Here is a 15,049-nt window from a genome sequence, read left to right on the forward strand (position 1 = left end):
CCTTTCACTGACAAGATTCCCGGATGCACTAAAAACTCTTTCGGAGTACACACTGGAGGGGGGGTCAACTTAAGTAAAATAGAGTCAGTTTGTACAGGGGCCTCCAAATTGCCTCTTTTTCCTGCTAGTACAGGTACGGACTGTCTGACATGCCTACTTGGATGCTGTCACCGATGTAATCCTCCACCATTCTTTCAATGGTGACAGTATCATATGCAGTGACAGTAGACATGTCAGAAATTGTTGGCAGATCCTTCAGTCCAGACCAAATGTCCAAACTTGGTCCTGTCTGCCCTGTGTCACCGCCAGCGGGTTGGTTAGGATATCTAAGTTGTTTCCTGGCAGCCCCAGTTGCGAGAGAAAATGAATGAGCTGTTGCCGTGTCATGAAAGAGAGACACCACGTAGGCTTTAAACCTAGGATCGAGCACGGTGGCCAAAATGTAGTGGTCTGATTGCAACAGATTGACCACCCTCGAATCCTGGGAAAGTGAATGAAGGGCTTCATCCACAAGTCCCACATACCGAGCAGAATTGCTCTGTCTTAGCTCCTCCTTCACTTTCTCCAGCTGCTTCTGCAAAAGCCTGATGAGGGGAATGACCTGACTCAAGCTGGCAGTGTCTGAACTGACTTCACGTGTGGCAATTTCAAAGGCCTGGAGAACCTTGCACAACACGGATATCATTCTCCACTGCGCTTGAGTCAGGTGCATACCCCCTCCTTTGCCTATGTCATAGGTGGATGTAAAGGCTTGAATGGCCTTTTGCTGCTCCTCCATCCTCTGAAGCATATAGAGGGTTGAGTTCCACCGTGTTACAACCTCTTGCTTCAGGTGATGGCAGGGCAGGTTCAAGAGTGTTTGCTGGCGCTCCAGTCTTCGGCACACAGTCGCTGAATGGCGAAAGTGGCCAGAAATTTTTCGTGCCACCCAAAGCGTCTCCTGCATGCCCCTTTCGTTTTTTTTTAAATTCTGCAACACCAAATTTATTGTGTGAGCAAAACATGGGACGTGCTGGAAGTTGCCCAGATGTAATGCCGGCACAATAGTGGTGGCGTTGTCAGATATCACAAATTCCCAGGAGAGTCTAAGTGGGGTAAGCCATTGGGCGATGATTTACCTCAGTTTCTCTAAGATTTTGTCGGCGGTGTGCCTCTTACTGAAACCGGTGATGCACAGCGTAGCCTGCCTTGGAACGAGCTGGTGTTTCTGAGATGCTGCTACTGGTGACACTGCAGTTGTTGCTGCGTAAGGCGATACATTTACCCAGTGGGCTGTCACAGTCATATACTCCTTAGTCTGCCCTGTTCCACTTGTCCACATGTCCGTGGTTAAGTGGACATTGGGTACAACCGCATTTTTTAGGACACTGAGGACACTTTTTCTGACGTCTCTGTACATTCTCGGTATCACCTGCCTAGTGAAGTGGAATCTAGACGTGATTTGGTACCAGGGACACACTATCTCCATCAATTGTCTAAATCCCACTGCACTAATGGCGGATACCGGACGCACGTCTAACACCAACATAACTGACAAGTAACTTTTTATGAACGTGATGCCTGTTTACGTAAAAATATAACCCATGTCATCATCATAACCAGATAATATATACTGTAGCAGAAGTTTTTGTGCAGGAAAAATATGAATTTCCCTGATCTGTGTCTCTCCAGGCTCCCCTGTGTTACTCCAGACTAGGGATGTGCAAGCAAAGATAAATTCAGATTTTCCCGCCAAGTTCAGATTTTTCCCGCCAAAAATCGGGTCTCAGAAAAAGGCAAAACGTCATCTTTCATGGACAAACACAGGGCCGACTCTAGTGGTGTTCGACCAGTGTGGTCACACAGGGGCGCCACCCATAGAGGGTGCACCCCTCTCCAACATCCCGATTTCAGCGGGACAGTACTATCCTGCTGTTCCACCCGTGGTCCGAAGTGGCCCACGGGTGGTCAAATCAGGAGGTTGGGGACCCCCACCGCTGCAGCTGTGCGCCGGTTCTGGACCCCCAGAGTGTGAATGGATGCACAGCGCATGTGAGCGGCATCCATTCAGTGACGGGAGAGGGCAGGGGGGAGCCCAGCCAGTGATGGAGGGCTGGGCTTTACCCCCAGCCTGACATTATTTGGAGGCGTGTCATGCGGGCACGCCGCCAAATAACATCACTTAGGGGGCGTGACCTATGGTAATGAGGCCACACCCCAATTTCAGTCGCGCGCAGCTTCACCACGCGTGATTTGTAGGGCGCTACGTACCGGGCAGGCATAGGGTGCTCAGACCCCTGGAGCCGGCCCTGGACAAACATCATTTTTCATGGACTGTTGTCCAGGAATGATGATGTTTGTCCATCAAAGATGACGTTTTGCCTCTTTCGAAGGCTCGAATTTTGGCAGGAAAAATCCGAACTGCGCAGGAAAATCCAAACTAATCCAAGCCTGAACATCCCTACTCCAGACCCCCTCAATGTCTCCATCCCTAGGCCAACCTGTGGTTCTCCAGGCTGTGTCTTTATCTCCAGTCCTCCATGTCTCTCTATCTCCAGACCCCCTTGTCTCTCACCAAGAACCCGTGCCGTACCTCCTGGGCCTCTTCATCCCCAGGACCCTCTGCATCTTTCCATCCTCAGTCCCACTTGTGGCTCTCAGCCTCATTCCCCCAGCCCCAGTGTGCATTTCTCAGCCCCATTACCCTGACCCCAATGTGCGTCTATGAACAGACAAAAGAAGGAAAAACTCTCTTTTTGGGGGCACTCTGTGTGATTATATCAGTTATGACAGATAAATACTTAACTTTTAATGAGTATGCATTAAAAACATATTTTGATCAACTCAGCCATACAGTTCACGTGTGGCTTGATATCCGACATACATATATCAATGTGACAATACATACAATTAACATTAAAACACACGAACATATATAATGGATTTATTCTAGGAAAGCTAAGCGAAAATATTCCAAAATAATAACAGAGAACTATGCGAGGCCAAGACCCTCAATAAGCATATGATATTCAATGGTACAATGACCGATCAGTATCAATGTTCTCTATATTTTTATTTGTCAAGATGCCATCATTATCCTCGGCATTACTGTGGTATCATGATCAATCATAGTGTCAGCAGACATACAAAAATTAATTGATTAAAAGATATAGTGAGCTTAATCTTCAGGTATTGGTGGGCTAATCACCGATCATATAGCCATATATTTAGTGGGCTAATCAATTAAACAGATATTTGTGACTCGTTATGCTCATATACTAAACACCATGCGTATTCAATTAAGACACATGACATTTGAACATGTAGAACGAGAGCATGCTAGTATGGATTCCTGAAGTCACCAGATAATAGTATGAGGTACCATAAGAGAATATAGAGTGATATAGATAGTAAATAGAATAGTCTACACCCTTCTAATGGATATATAAACAGCAGCTGCTGCACGTCATCATGTGTGAAAATAGCGGATGGCGTGTGAGCGTGCTTTTTAATACCACAGGGGTAGGAATAAGTATATTGGGCATCTGCTATTAGAGCCAGTCAGAAATAGAAGGATCCTGATATAATATGGAGCAGGAACCTACTCTGACTGGACCACAATGAGAGTACCCATAGTGAAAAGAGATGATACTGTGTTGTTATTAGTAGATGTAAATACCATAGTACATGATCGGGGCTGGTGCTGCTGCCACTCACTTACCTCTAGGGCTGTGGTGAGTGGTGAGAAGCCCAGCTCCGTATACAATGATTTAGAAGAAAGTAAGTTCCAGCTACACTTAGACGCTACTGGCTGAGCAGCGCTCTGTCTGCCTTCAGGTGTTGCAGAGCTACCTGCTCTCGCCAAGTATGGTGGTCATATAGTGTGTTTGGAGAAAGTAGGGGTGAAAGGTACCTAATTCTGTATCAGAGTGGTTTGGATTGTAGGTGGTTGGATCGCATGCAGAGCCCGCTTGTGTGCTGCTGACACGTGTCCCGCTTGTACTTCGCGGGAATCGGGATCTGAGACGCGTGTTTCGCTTCCGCTTCTTCCGTCAGATGTGCGTCTCTCAGACCCATTCCCATGGCCCCAGTGTGTATCTCTCAGCCCCATTCTCCTGGCCCCAGTGTGCATCTCTCAGACCCATTCCGCCAGCCCCAGTGTGCATCTCTCAGCCCCATTCCCCCGGCCTCAGTGTGCAACTCTCAACCCCATTCCCCGAGCCCCAGTGTGCATCTCTCAGCCCCATTCCCCCGGCCCAGTGTGCATCTCTCAGCCCCATTCCCCCGGCCCCAGTGTGCGTCTCTCAGCCCCATTCCCCTGGCCCCAGTGCGCGCCTCTCAGCCCCATTCCCCCGGCCTCAGTGTGCATCTCTCAACCCCATTCCCCGGGCCCCAGTGTGCATCTCTCAGCCCCATTCCCCCGGCCCAGTGTGCATCTCTCAGCCCCATTCCCCCGGCCCCAGTGTGCGTCTCTCAGACTCATTCGCCCAGCCCCAGTGTGCATCTCTCTGCCCCATTCCCCCAGCCCCAGTGTGCGATAGCGTCATTCCCCAGCCCATGTCACCCCAGCCCTGTGCAGTCAGCTCCAACCTTCCCCCCAGTCCCCTGTGCAGTTAGCTCCAACTCCCACCCAGCCCCCTGTGCAGTCAGCTCCAACCTCCGCCCCCGCCCCCTGTGCAGTCAGCTCCAATCCCTCCCAGCCTTCTGTGCAGTCAGCTCCAACATCCCGTCCCCCAAAACCCCTGTGCCGTCAGCTCCAACCTTCCCCCCAGTCCCCTGTGCAGTTAGCTCCAACTCCCACCCAGCCCCCTGTGCAGTCAGATCAAACCCAATCCCCTGTGCAGTCAGCTCCAACCTCCCCCCGCCCCCTGTGCAGTCAGCTCCAATCCCTCCCAGCCTTCTGTGCAGTCAGCTCCAACGTCCCGTCCCCCAAAACCCCTGTGTAGTCAGCTCCAATCCTCTCCCCTCCCTGCAGTTGCATCCACTGATAGCACTTACCTGCTCTGTGCTGCTCCGTTCTCTGGCTGCGCCACTGCTTGTGGAAGAGCTGCTGCTGGGCATGCGCAGCAGCTCCCCCGGTGGCCATTTTTTATTTAAGGTAAGCTCCTGCGCATGCTCCAATTGTGGCAGAGGGTGTGAGAGAGTGCAGGGCGGCTGCCGGCCACTGCCCTGGATGGCGGTGGGTGAGCAGCGGCGGTTCAGTGAAGTGGGCTAATGGGTGGTCCTGTGCACCCCCAGACCACCCCCCAGTTTCACCTATGGTTACAGTTAATTGACAGGACAAGTGACACAGCAGCTGCTGCACCCACTGAAGGTCTGCCCCCCTTTATATACTGCAGCCTAAGGCATGGACAACACAGCAGCAGCATTCAGCCCAAGACCCCGACAGGACACACACACTGATTGACTGACAGTGACTACACATCTGCTAGCTTCTCTCTCCACAGCCGGAGTGAAAATGGAGCAGATTGCGGGGACCTTTATATAATCCAAAACCCGCGAGAATCCGACAGCGAGAGGATGACGTTTTGCCTCATTTTGAGATCCGAGTCAGGCGGGAAAACCTGAGCCGGTCTTGGATCTGACTCGGAATTGCAATGTTCGGGTGGGTCTGGTTCTTTGAGAACCGGACCCGTTCATCTCTAGACTTAGGCGGCACTAGGCAAAGGCGCGGAGGGCATTGTAAGCATAGGCCCATTGGTTAAGTAGACATTAGGCCCCATTAATGAGAATGTCTGCTGGTATGTAATCTTGTCATTTAGTCATTGTAGCTCCCGCAGCCAGGCCCCCATTAAAGGTAGGCTGTTAGTAAGGTACCTGCTTGTGTATTTGGTTCTGTAACTGTGAATAGGAATACTGTAGGCCTATGCTAATTCTTTGACATTGCATATATAAATGATATTGTTCTAATGTTATATAGGAATTTATATTGTACGTTCATAATGACATTTGAGATATAATGATTTCCAAATTTTGAATATCTATATATGTTTCTTTTAGGACTATCAGCATTGCAAGAAAGTTTGTCTAAAATGGGTATTGAGCTCTCCACTGTTTTACTTACAATTATTTGTTTTCTAATATTTGTATCTATATAGTTATTAGTATTTTAACTATTCCAATGTTATTATGAACACTGATCCAGAACCTTTCCTCTGAATTTAGGAATTGCAGTCTTATCACAGACAGCCTCAGAAGGATTAATTACAGGTGAATTGGATTATCTAATGACCCTTTGGTGAATAAATAGGATCACCCATGAAGCAGTGCTATATCCTCTGATGAAATGACCAGATGGAGAAGAAACGCGTTAGTAGCCTGCCCTGACTTGTCATTGATTACTGATTTGAGCAGACATCCAGCAGCTCTCTCTATTCACCACCTTACACAGCACATGACTACATGCTGACAGCTATTAGAAATGAGGTGGCCTTGCTGGTGACCATAACAGGCTTTTGCACCACCTTCTAGCCACCCCTCCACACACTATAGAAATGTTTTTAATTCAAATTCAATAAACTTAATGTGCAGAGGTCTGAGGCACATTTAAGGAGCCTGTGGAGTGTTAGATTGGCCTGATTCTGAATCGGACACAGCGGTGATGTATGTGAATGCATCCCGAGTTTGTATGTATAGAGTCGCAGTACAGATGTGGCCTCATACATTGTTTCTGCAGTCACACCAAACAGCCCCTCCTTGGAGCATCAGGTCCTGTACGACTCTGCTTTTGCCAAGCGTCTTGTTTGCCTAATTTTTTTGCCTGGATTACGCACGCAGGTCTGTTGCGAAAATATTCTAATGACTGCAATCACAAAGCTATTATAGAGATGCCCAATGCCAGCATAGAGATGCCAACTACCGCTTTCGCACATCCATAATACCTTGCAATCCTGCGTATACATCAGGAACATTGAGTAACATCGGCCCCTCAGGTCTGACCTTACTCAGACATTGCTAACCTCGTCGCACGCAGTGAGTACACAAGCTGTGTATGCTGTCGCAGTGACTAATTTATGCACGCCCATGCAACAACGTTCAAACATAAAGGCACGCCTGCATTTCTCCAACCACTCCCCCGTCACCACCCCCAAACGCTGATGTCCCGTCCCTCTGTCTGCGATGGCTTTGTATCTGCATGATCGATCGCTGCATTATCGCAATGCTAACTCGTGCACGCACACTGCATACACATGCGCAGTTTGCACCATCAACCGATCTGCGTACACAGTTGCAATTGTGATCCATGATAAATCAGGCCCTGTGACAACTAAGTTTAAACAATAAACTCATGATACAGCACTAGTTCACTTGCAAATTAACTGACTCCAGTAATATATACACGTCCTTTATCAAGTCATGGAGATGATATATCAGTCAGTAAGAAGAGTGGAGAAGTTGTCCATAGCAACCAATCAGCATCTTATTCTCACCTGTTGAGGGTGTGGAAAGAGTTATTAAGCTCTGTATTTTCATTGTAATATAGTAATTCTGTCTTTCTTCCTTTATTCCCATGAACACCAATGGAGACATTAATGGATTAGAACTGAATGTATTTGTTTAGCACCACTGTAATACATAACATTGTTTTTTATAGTGTTTCATGTGTATTAGTCCATATCTGCTGCAGAACCCCCATCATACAGCCAGTGGATGCTGCCATTTTTGTGGGCATCCCTCTACAGTTTTCAGAGGATTTCCCATAAAATGTGTTTAATAAATAAATATGCCCTTGAGTCTGAATCTTATCTATAGTTATACTGAGACAGCACAGGATTTGGGGCAAGCACTGCATGACCGTTACTATAGATCCCTAATGAGTCATATAACCTAGTAGCATCACAAGGGGGGTGCGGTGGGTGCGGGCTGCACCCGGGTGTTAACCACCGAGGAGTGACACCAAGGTGCTGGCTCCTCCTCAGTGACAGGAGCTGGGTGCTGCACTGTAGCATTAAGTGCAGCACTCGGCACCTGTCACAGTGAGGGAACCGGCGCTCCGCACCTACGGCACCCCACACCACCCCAGTGATGATAACCACAGGCCGGGGACAGGGTTTGGGCCGTGAGGCCACAATCCCTATAAGTGAGGCCATGCCCCCTGCCCACAAGACCATGCCTCCTTTGCGGTGGCACCGGGAGCATGGCATTCCTCCCCGCATCTGGTGTCACCGCAGGGAGGCACGGCACTGATATAACCGGCATGAGGTAAGTTTCCCTTTACACTTACACATATCAGTGCTGTCTACCTGAGAAACCTTCAACCATTATATTCTAATTTGGATCTGATGCCCTTACACGTTGCTAGGAGCCAATGACATCACAGAGGCAAGTGCAAACAGTTACATGTTACATCGTGCAGGACAAATAAATAACTATTTTGTGCCATTTATACAGAGTTGTTGCACTCGCATCTAAATATCTCACAGGTGTCTGTCCAATGCCTGGTCCTTACAGTCACTACTTGTGCACCTGGATCACACATGTTGCATTTCTGGTCCCACCCTGCTTCATAAACTCACTAACGTGTATTATCGTGTTACCATATAACAACCTTATTAAATTCAATGTAACTTAACTTCTAAAATAAAGACACAGACAACAGTGTTGGCGTTTAAATATTTTGTCAAATTTATTTTTGACAAGTCATTACATTTTTAGACTATAAGTTAATAATAATAATGAAACAAAAAGAACGCACAGGACAATAACAACAAAACCGTTCAAACAAACACACACACAAGCCAAGCATTGGTGATCATCTCTCCTTTAACTTCAACCACCGGTCCAGGTGGTATAGCCATTTCCCGTCCAGTACAATTGGCTGTTGCCTTATTCCACTTCAATGAGAGCGCACCCACTAAGCCTAAGTGTCATTCTTTTCCTCCAAGCGAGGCCTAAACCGATGCGCCGCCACCATAACTCAACCCTGTAACAATAAACACCTCAACCAGCAGAAAATTAGCCAATCCTGCAGGACTAAAAATGCACGCCATCTCCACGAAACAAATGTGCATCGCGGAATGAATAAACATCTGCTCCATTACACCACCACCATTCTCCACTACATCACTACCATTCTCCTACATGTACCTCATCACTGCAGTATTTTACCTCCTCCTACCCACATCCAACCGGGCACCAGAACCAGCACACCAACAAACACTCCTGTGGACAATGAAATACCACAACAACTGGCAGGAAGGCAGAGCTTCTGCTATCAAATGGCTCTAATGACAATAGAGCGCAAATCCAATGCAGTTCGCTGACTTAAATCATTCCCTAATGATGGGTAGAGAGGGAAAGAGTTGTCTGCAATGGATGCACAGAATTAAAATAGAACTTTTATTAGTCTTTAAAATATGTGAATCAATTATATAGTCCGTGAAATATTCAATGAAAGAAATTAAAGTGTTATATAGGTAAGAAAAATTTTAATTAAAATAGATTCTCGGTACCAATACAGGTGTGTATTTAATATTTTTCTGAAATATGGTAGTATCCTGGATATCTACTGTATATATTACCATTTATTTAATCTATTGCAATAAATAATTATTTAAACCAATTGCCACTCTGTCCGTATTATGTACATATATGTCCACATATCACAACACAAGTAGATACGTTCATTCACACACAGATGCAGAACCTTATAATACGGAAAGAAAAAACACAAACCAAGCAGTCGTACCATAGACACACCATACCGACAAGACATGGAAACGTAACAAGAGGGGGGAAGGGGGAGAGGAACAACGTAGCTAACCAGACTTGATGCAAAAAACATAAAAAACCCCGAAGTAAACTAACCATCACGCCATATCATATATAATTCAGAAGCCAATTGGGCACCCGGGGAAAATAAAAAATTCCTCATAGACTCCCGCAGTAGGTCGGCGAGTGGTTAGGCCTCCGGTGAGCTACGTTGGAGTAAAAATTAGCTAAACCCAGATGACTATAACATCGGAACGCAGCAGAACGCCACCGACCAAGGGATTGTATATCCCTGTCGGAGAAGCCAGCAGAAGCCGCAGATGAAGCAGCTCCTATTCTAAATGAGTGAGTACTGAACTCGCCCAGCTCGAGTTCTGAAAAAGCTAAACAACGCTGCAAAATTATGACAAAACTGATATTTCGCAACCAGGTATACATCCTTGTGCATCAACCATGTCCCATCTCATTGCCATGCATCTGCTCAACGATGCGCGCCTGCGCCACCGGACATACTGCGGGAATGGGATATGGTTGAAGTGAAATCCAGCCCCCTCTACCAGTCTGGTCCGTACTGGGGCACTGTATAAGGCCTAGCATCGCTTCCAGGCATACAATTGCGTCCGCAATAGTGAGTGGTGGGTCGGCCCTCTCAAAGGGGCAACTAATTCGCAGACCCAAAACGCTACATGAAGCGTCATGGCAAAAACCTAATTGTTTTTATTTTCAGCTTAGAATGCCCGCTGTTTCAAATGGAAGGGACCGCAGGAACCAAGTAAGCAACATGGACATATCAATGGGACAACTGCAGTCAACCGCTTAGGGGTTTTGACCTGGACCAACCCCTGCAGGCCCCTGAAATTATGAAGGACCTTAAGGGGCCGGGCCTTTCATACAACGCAGAGAAAAATAGACACACCTGCAAAAATATGCAGTACCACATCGAGCGAGTGGCCTTGCGAATACAGATCCCAAATAAAAGTCAGCATGACTCTCTGCAAGCTCTTACATGCCTGAGCCAGGAAAAACGCTCCCATTCCAGCCAACCTACCTGATAATAGCGCAAAATCCTGGGGGACAATGACCCTCAAAGCTAATTACTAAATGCCGGCCTGATGAACTGCCAAACCTGAGGAGGACACAGGTCACCGGCCAAAATGGCCTGAGGGGCTAATTCCTGAAACGGCAACAGTGTATCCGCAATCCAAATCTGTATACCAGGCACATGACTGGCAACAAAATGGACATCAAGCAGCAGGCAACACAGAACAATTCATTCAAGCAAACGAACAACTGGAAGAGAGGGCGAACTCTGAGGTCAAGCGCATGCACCGTGCCCAGGGTGTCGCAACAAAATCATACTCACGTTACCCAAACAGTCCCTCTAGGGTTCTAAAGCAACCACAATGGGGAACAGCTAAAGCAACAGCATGTTCTTAGTAAACCCCTACGCAACCCACGTGAACGGCCAAGGTGAAGCGCACCACGGACCGTTGAGGTAAGCCAAAAGACCAGTCACGACAGCAGCGTCAGTAAAATTGGAGCTGAGTGTTACTGCAGGAGTACTCAGCCACTTCCCTATGAGGATATAGCTGAGGGCGGGTTTTAGGGTAGCACGCCGCAAATATAATGAAAACCCACCTGCCAATTATGGTAGGAGCAATAGGCCTCCTCACCCGTGCCCCCCTCACCCAGCGCAGCAAGCGCTGGCCAGCCAACGGGCCCAGCTGTGTCTGAACATGAAGAAGCAATGGAAAAGCAGCAATTGCTGATGACTGATCAATAGATGACCCAGGCGTGGAGACTAGGATGCTAGCAAAGGGGTCAAAAAATGCTGGCCCGAGATGACAGCTTATGGATGGCAGCAATAGCAGCAGCTGGGTCAGAGGGTGTGGGGTGGGGTGTGCCACAGCCACGGGAGATAATGCCGCTGGCGTGGGTGTAACAAACCAGGAGAGTGGCAAGGGTGGGTATACAGGAGCATGAAATGGACAGAGGGCACCATCCAGGGTTCCGCAATTCATGGGGAGCTACATAGTATGATGGCCGCCTGTTTTATCTCGGTTAGTTTGCACTATACCCTAAATAAGTTACGGATATTTATTTATTTTTATTAATTTATAAGGAGACCTGGAATAATAATAATGGTGGTAGAGAGAACATGATTAGTGGTACTCACATTAATATAGGTGCAGTGTATATTTGGGAAGTAGGAGCATAGCTGAATATGGAGCTTCCCATAGGTGTTCCCCCTCCAGTGATAGCTGCTTGGGGCAGTGATTGCAGTAATAAGCTGTGCACCCTGTGGAATCTCACTCTAGCACATGTACTCTGTCAATTTAAGTTAAGTGCTCAGAATAATAATACAGTCTCCTCTATTGACTGATAACAATGATTCAAAGGAGATAAAAGTTAGATCCTAGGTACCATACATAAATAAAGCAGTGACAAAGCAGCTACACCTTAATGTCAGATAGCGCATCACTAAAGCATTCTATTCCCCCAATGGGACCTCAATGCCCATCATAAAAACTGCCACTGTTTGCTGGGTTTCTCTTCACTCTAGTATTCCCGCAGGCTGGCCATACCCCACTAGCACAGTACAGTATAGCACCCTGAATCGGCGGAGCCAGGACTGCCTAGCTCTATACATGGGAGACTACCATAACTGCTGGCGTAACAGTAGGGGAATGGGCACCCTGGACCCGAGCACCCACAGCAGCTGATGCACTTGCTGCTGCTGCGGTAATGGAGAGCCCACCACTACTGGACCCATACGCAACCTCTTCGCTATAAAGGAGGGGCCTGCCTTCCCCCTTGGGCAATCCTAACAGCCCTTGTTTGTAAAGGGACAGGGATCAGTGGCAAATGCAGAATCTCTACAGAGGGATTTCCAAATGCTTGATTAGTACATTTTACCATTAAGAGGGCATAATCAGCACTTAAACCAGCTATAATATACATCCTACGTATGTACCGAATGAAAGAATTCTGGCACATACAGGACCAGCAAACACAGTAAGCAACTATATGTAGAGGGCCATCCTGTCTGAGCTGAATCTTTTTATTTCATATGTGAGCTCCATTACAGATCATTTGAGCAAGTTGGGGAATCTGCAAACTATACGTAATCAAAATACAAATTATCAATTTTAGAATATTAATTTAGATTAGATATTAATGTGTCAATGTATATGTGTATTTTGAAAACAACCAAAACAAAACTATTAGTCTAAATATAAAATTTTAGTTAAAATTCTGGCCTCCACCACCCCTCACTAGCCAGCCAATCACTCGCCTTTGATGTTATTTATTATAAAAAATTGAAATGTAAAAATTATCAATTTAACATTAAATATTGAAAAAGAATAGATATTTGTCAATTAATTATGTTCATATTAATAATAAATGAAAGTATAAATACTATATAATCTCAATATATAAATTATCAATTTAAGATTAAATATTAAGTTAAATTAGAGTAGATATTAATTTGTCAATTTATATGTATATGTATATTTATAAAAACAATCAAAACAAAAGTATTTGTCTAAATATAAAATGTTAATTAAAATTCTGGCCTCCGCCACCCCTCACTAGCCAGCCAATCACTCCCCTTTGATGTTATTTATTTAAAAAAATTAAATATATAATTATTTTAACATTAAGGGCCGGATTCAATTAGGTACGAATTTGGGTGATTTTATCGTTGGCGATAAAATTGGACGATTTCACCAGCAAAATCGGATGATTTTTGCCAAAAATCAGGCTAAAATGGGTAGGTGCAATAAAATAACAGGTGCAAACAGGCAAAAATGTGAGGACATGCAGGAAATTGAGTCTGTACCCCAAAAAAAGGCTGATGTACATCAGAAATTAATTTAGAAGTGTATTATTGGCTGTAATAAAAGTATTTAGGGTACTTTGGTTGGCAGTAAAATGCATATAGAAAAAAAATTATACAAAGCAATTTTTTTCAGGAAATTACTGTTTCATGTAAATTGGGGGTACGTTAAAATGGGTGCAAGTATATTTTAGGGTTGCAAAAGTGTGCTTTTAAAATGTAAAAAAAACGCCTGCTGCAACAATGTGCAATGTTTACAACATTTGATGCATCCATATAGCCCCCCAAAATACCAAACCCAATATATTAAACCCATTTTAATTGATTTTTTTTTTCACCCAAAATTTGACTGGTCATTTTTTTGCAAAATTACACAGATTGCAAGAAACTTTTGGGGTAATTTATGATTGGGGGTGTCCAAATGGTTCTAAAAGAAATCCCCACATTTTTAGGCAAAAATAGGGATTTTGCTAATATTTTCACCTGGTCTGAGATGGTGAAAACTTTTCGCCTGTTTTAGAGTATTCCATTCCCGTGGGTGTGATGATTCACCACGAAATTAGCTGATTTTGTCGGCGAAATCTGAGGTTTTCATCCCCAGCGATAAAATTAGCCGATTTCGCAACTAATTGAATACAGCCCTTAATATTATAATACTGTAGATTAGATGATCAATTTGAGATTAAATAATAAATTACATTCAATATTAATCTATAATTAAATTTATATTTACAAAACAACAAAAATATTGGTCTAAATGTAAGATTTTAGTTAATATTCTGGCCTCCACCACCCCTTACTAGCCAGCCAATCACTCGCCTTTGATGTTATTTATTATAAAAAAATTAAATATATAAATGATCAGTTTAACATTAAATATTGAAATAGATTAGATATTTATATCAATTAATTATATATTTATATTAATAAATGAAAGTATAAATACTATATATTCTTAATATATAAATGATCAATTTAAAATTAAATATTGAGTTAAATTAGATTAGATATTAATGTGTCAATTTATATGTATATTTATAAAAACAATTATCAAAACAAAAATATTGGTCTAAATATAAAATGTTAGTTAATATTCTGGCCTCCACCACCCCTCTCTAGCCAGCCAATCACTCATCTTTGATGTTATTTATTATAAACATTTTCAATATATAAATTATCAGTTTAACATTAAATATTGAAAGAGATTAGATATTTATATCAATTAATTATATGTTTAGATTAATTAATTGAAGTATAAATACTATATATTCTCAATATGTAAGTTATCAGTTTAAGATTAAATATTGAGTTAAATTAGATTAGATATTAATGTATCGATTTATATGTATATTTATATGTATATTTATAAAAACAATTATCAAAACATAGGTATTGGTCTAAATATAAATTTTTGTTAATATTCTGGCCTCCACCACCCCTTACTTGCCAGCCAATCACTCACCTTTGATGTTATTTATTATAAAAATGTTCAATATATAAATTATCAGTTTAACATTA

This window comes from Taudactylus pleione, unplaced genomic scaffold, assembly GCF_031769625.1.
Source record: "Taudactylus pleione unplaced genomic scaffold, aTauple2 ptg001179l, whole genome shotgun sequence".
NCBI lineage: Eukaryota > Metazoa > Chordata > Amphibia > Anura > Myobatrachidae > Taudactylus > Taudactylus pleione.